Raw genomic sequence first — 5539 nt, 5'->3', positions numbered from 1 at the left:
GCACACACATCACCAAAATTCAACAACACTTCTCTAATTCCTCCAACTTTTACCACCTAGGAAATTACCTAATCAAAACCAAATTATACGGTAGGATCTAAATGCCCTACCCACAAAAACAAACAAACAAAAGCAACCAAATATCTCACTTTCACATCAATGCCGTCATATAATTTCAGGCCCCTATTCCCAAATACCCCATTACTCGTGTAATCATTACTTCCCTTTCAAATCATCACTCCCGTCACGGGAATAATTTGGGCATTCATTTGCAAATCGGCACCTCCGGGAGCGGTCGTTAACATCATCATCATCATCATCATCATCATCATCATCATCATCATCATCATCATCAAATAATTTTCTGGTCCTTCAACACCAAGGCAATGTTACCAATCGGAAGTGGTTAATCTCAATCAGACATAGGTCGGGTCGATCCTCATATATCTCTCAATCTCATCTGAATACAAAAATAAACACGTTTCTCCGCTGGCGTAGCTTCCCACATAACAGTAATATTACATCACTGACGTGATATCCATCGCGTTTCCCCGTTCCCATCACACCAATCAAGATGTACTGCGTGGTGTATGTCGTCACACTGTAATAATCTCTCAAAGGCAGCTGCTGAAACAAATGAACCCTCGGGCGACACCCGTTTTATTTCCATATCATTCTCCATCTTTCTACGCTAATTAGAAGGACCGGGTGTATAAATATGTTCAAACAAACAATCAACTACAGCCACTTGTCCATATCTTCTCGATTGCTTGTCGATATCGTGTCTATAGTTGTCAATCATGAAGGGAGTTGCTGTCATTTTCGCTGTCGTCGCCGTTCTTGTGTGTGGTGAGTATCATTCAAACTGTTTCGTTTTTGTCATAGATTTCTGATGGAAAATGTAGCCTTTACCATCGTGGAGCGGTAGAGTAGCCAAGTGGATAGTGCTCACTCGTCACCCGTGTTCGATTCTCACGTATGTGAAGCCCATTGTTGGTGTCCCCCGCCGTGATGTTGCTGGAATATTGACATAAAACCATACTAACTCACCTTATGAGCGGATGTACATGTTTAAATTAGTAAAAGTGATCTCTCGAGCTACTGGTCAATATTTTCACCGTTACATCGACAAAGCAAGACCTGGTTCATAAGATGGTAAAAACAACTTACACAAAACATCTCAAAACAAAAAATCTAATAGTGGGTTTATATTATAGTCCTAGCCACATGAAACAGAATCACGAAATATCGCGATGATTAATTAACGAAGACAGCTGCGTGTGGCTGATACCTATAAAGTGAAAGGGGCGGTCGGGTAGCCTAGTGGTTAAAGCGTTCGCTCGTCCCGCCGAAGACCGGGGTTCGAATTCCGACATGGGTAGCCCATTTGTGGTGTCCCCGGTCGTGATATTGCTAGAATAGCGGCTTAAAACCTCACTCACTCACACACTCACTCACTCACTCACTCACTCACTCACTCACTCACTCACTATAAAGTGAAAACACACCATTCCGACGTTAAGGTGTATTACTTACAGTAATGACAAAAAATGCAAAGTGCGGTTTTCAAGAAATATCCTTTTATCTAGCGATATACATCATCATTGAGTTTTGATGTAATACGGGTAGCTTTGCTGTTTATTTGTTTGGTTGGTTATTTTTGGTGTTTTGATCGGGGGGTTTATTGCGTTTTTCTTTTATGCACTCGCCGATATGTCCATTTATCCAGTGATTCCTTGTACAGGTCACGTGGCCGAGGCCCAGGATACCAAGTGTCAACCACTCCGCTGTCTGGTGCCCTGTCCGCGGGGCTACAAGCGTGATGCCAACAACTGTTTAACGTGTGAATGTCTGACAGAGCAGGAGATCAAAGGTACGCTTCACTCTTACATTCCTTTACGACGTAATGGTCACATGTAGGCCGCGTAATTCATAATAAAAGATTTTAAAACATTGGTTTCTCTTTTTAGCAAACAGTCGGTTCCGGTTCCGCATTTTATAAGTTATTTTCTATTCCATTTCACTTTTTGATGCAACCCGACACGACAAAAATTAATAGCATTCGTGATATATTTTATAATACGGGCCGGATAAACCTTCATATTTCTTAATGTCATTGTTTTCATTTGGTACGACTGTGTAGAGGAAAGTGTTATCAACCTTTGACCAACATATTCTACCCTATATGATATATATTTCTGCGGCTACCCGTGAAGATCCGGGGTAGAATAGGTCTTCCGCAATCCATGCTTGTCATAAAAGGCGACTTACGGAATTGGGTGGTCAGCCTCGCTGACTTGGATGAGGCATGTAATCGCATCCCAATTGCGTCGATCGATGCTGTTGATGTCAATCACTTGACTGTCTGGTCCAGACTCGATTATTTTCAGAACGCCGTCATACAGGTAGAACTTTGCTGACAACCAAATTTTGCCTTACCCGCCCTTCAGTTCCACTGCCAAAATTATTTTGAACCGCAGATCACACCAATTTGAAAACAGCCTCCAAATGGTCTTTCGTTTGAATTACAGTTGATAAAGTTATGAAAGCTACAAGATGCATACAAATCGTCATCTGAATATCAAGTTATTATCATTGATATCAGAAACCTTACTCCGATTCCCATTATTGCGATTTCAGTTTTTATCACACGCGCTCGCTTGCACGCCATTGTATAAATGCAACCATCTTGAATGTGACGTTAAACCCCATTTCACCTTGTTTCAGTTGTAGAGAAATAATCGTGTGCCTTAGCGACTAAAGGTTCGATTCCCAAAATGGGTACCATATTTTATTCCCTTCTGTTAAATGTCGGGGCCGTGAACTTCCTCAAATATTGATAAAAGTGGAATAAAATCTCAATCATTAACGTCTTGATCGCCAATACTAACTCTGTGTTGGGGGTTAAAACTCCGCGAGATTTATTGTATCTGTATCACACGTGTCCTGAATTCCAGTTCCAATTTAATAACATCGTTTCTTTTATTTTCAGCTAACCTTATTCCCCTACTTGCTGGGAAAATTAGATACTAAACCTGTGAAGGCAACGGTACGAGCCCAAATACAAGGAAAAACAAGAGTTAGTTCCCTTTAGTTGAACACATTGTCTGTTTGACAACGGAATAAACACGATTTAAAAACTTACAGTTGCAATTATTCATTCAAATTTGCATATGCAAAGCAAATACAGTCTTATATTTCGTACATGGCAGAACATTACGGAAATATGAATATCAGGTTTCCGTCAGAAAAAATGCCATTATCATTAGAATTCAGTTAAAAGCAGAGTCCATTGTACGATTCGACTATATCAGAAACATGTGTTTATGAAACACTATCAAATACTAACTGTGGGGGTACAAGGTATTCGCCAAAAAATTGGAGCGCATCCTGACCCACCGATGCTCCCGTGACAAACACATGCAAAGGCAAGTCAAGTGTTCAGCTGAAGAAACACGGGAATATAAGATAAAATTCAAAATAGAAAATGGAAATGGACGAGGACTGTGTGGCATCGTAAACGGATGGCGTCGACCATTGCTGCTGATATTTACCATTAATTTGTATGGTCACGCCGCTATAATATATTTACTTGCAATACTTGTGACTGACCAGACACAGACATTATGCACTGGTATAATTGTTTGAGGATTTCACTCATGTACAGCAATAGTGGTGATATACTTCATGAGACGTGTGGACATATATGTGTGCGTGCGTGCGTGTGTGCGCACGTGTCTGTATGTGTGTCTGTGTGTGCGGGCATGTGTGCGTACGTGCGTGTGTGTGTCTGTCTGTGTTGGTATGGGTGTGTGTGCGTGAGTATGTGTGTGCGTTTGTGTCTGTATTTGGTGGGCGCCCGTGTGTGTGTATGTGTGTGCGTGCGAATGTGTGTTGTTTATCGCCGCACTTGCGCATGTGTGTTGTTTATCGCCGCACTGGCCAATATTTAAGCTATATGACGCCCGTAGATAATGGAGTGATTCCTATCAATCTAGTTACTACACGGTCCATTTAGTCATCTCTTTGACCAGCATGGTTTGTTGGAGACCCAGAATTCTAACCCAGAATCAACACGAGTCTCAACATACAGTGCACGCATTACAATAACAATACCTGCAATAATGAGTTGAACTTTAACGCCGCTTTATATAATATTTCAGTTGCATCAACGCCAACAACAGCATTATACCCAAGAACCACCTTCAACGTCACAGAGAAAGCGTACAGTTGCGTACAGTCCTATTACTAGAGTTCGCGTTGCTACAATATATCCCATCAGGGGTTCGGGGAAGACAGGCTTGGGATCACAACCGAGTGAGTGAAATTGCAGTTACCCCAGTCGTTTCACTGAGAACGGGTCGAACCCGGGTCTACGAAGCGATTGCAGCCGGCTGTAACCACTCAGCGTCCAAGTGACAAGAGGCGAAACCAGTTGTAATAAGATCGTAATTTCGTTACAAAGAAGCGTCCACTTTTAGTTCCCAATGTTGACTTAATTTATGAAGCCCAGTCTACTTACAAAACGTCAGCAGGATCTTGTTTGCTTGTGAGGTACGCATCGCCCGTCAGAAGGTAAGTGTATCCCTTGTTTAAATACAGTGTAACCGACAGCGTACTGGTGCGGACCTCGTGTTGGTGTGGGATCTTGTGTGGCCACACTGTGCAGTGGATGTTTGTTCAAGGAAACCAGGTAGATATGTCGAACATTACAGCTTCAGAAACTGGGGCAGGAAAACCTCATTTATCCGGACACCTCGCTTATACCACGTTATACACATGGAAACAAAAGCGACAAAATCCTTTCCATAGTCATGAGAAATCCCAGTCGAAAGCAGGGTCGACTGTACGATTCCGACTCTGTCATGAGCATGTCTTTATGTGTGAGTGAGTGAATTGGGTTTAACGCCGCTTTTAACAGTATTCCAGTTATATCGCGTGTCAGCTTAATGTGGGAGGAAAGCGCGAAGGGATGCAGGTCTCAGACGTTTCCCACATCGGTGACACCCACGAGCACGGGTATGGTGCTGACAAACCTAGAAACCTAATCGGGGCGAAACGGGATTCGAACCCACAATCATAGGTTTGTGGCATGCCCAAGGGACGCAACTCTGCACACAGACGACTTGGCCACCGTGCCCGACATGTCTTTATGAATCACTGTCAAATGGAGATGATACCACACGACACAAGAAGCCGATTTCCTCAGGTTTGGAATAGAGTTGGTATTAATGTAGGTCCACTCATGTCCATGTACCGTAAACTACAGTTGTAACGAACTCATAGGGACAAGATATTTGAGTTCGTTATAACCGTAGTTCGTCATTAGAATATATACAGCAAATGATCGGGACCAAAAACTAACTTAGTTATATCCGTGTGTTCGGCTTAAACGTAGTTTACTTTATTCCAAATTATTTGGTTATATTTATGGCGACTTCCATTCCAGATAATGCTTTTAAAAGTATACAAGTCATACAACCCGTAACAGACGTTTTGTGTTAAGCTTTAGAGGTTGCATGATCAGATAACACATTCC

The 5539-nt window shown here is 42.2% G+C and overlaps 1 long non-coding RNA gene across 1 annotated transcript; it reads left to right on the top strand.

Moving 5' to 3' along the window:
* The first annotated feature begins 722 nt into the window (after positions 1 to 722).
* Positions 723 to 3142, top strand: LOC124151143. The gene is made up of 3 exons (XR_006863333.2): positions 723 to 849; positions 1745 to 1873; positions 2993 to 3142. It is a non-coding gene; the product is annotated as an uncharacterized LOC124151143 (long non-coding RNA).
* The last annotated feature ends 2397 nt before the right edge of the window (positions 3143 to 5539 follow it).

Source organism: Haliotis rufescens, unplaced genomic scaffold (assembly GCF_023055435.1).
Source record: "Haliotis rufescens isolate VD_foot unplaced genomic scaffold, xgHalRufe1.0.p SCAF_43, whole genome shotgun sequence".
In the NCBI taxonomy this organism is placed as follows: Eukaryota; Metazoa; Mollusca; class Gastropoda; order Lepetellida; family Haliotidae; genus Haliotis; species Haliotis rufescens.
This window is presented reverse-complemented; position numbering and strand designations above follow the sequence as displayed.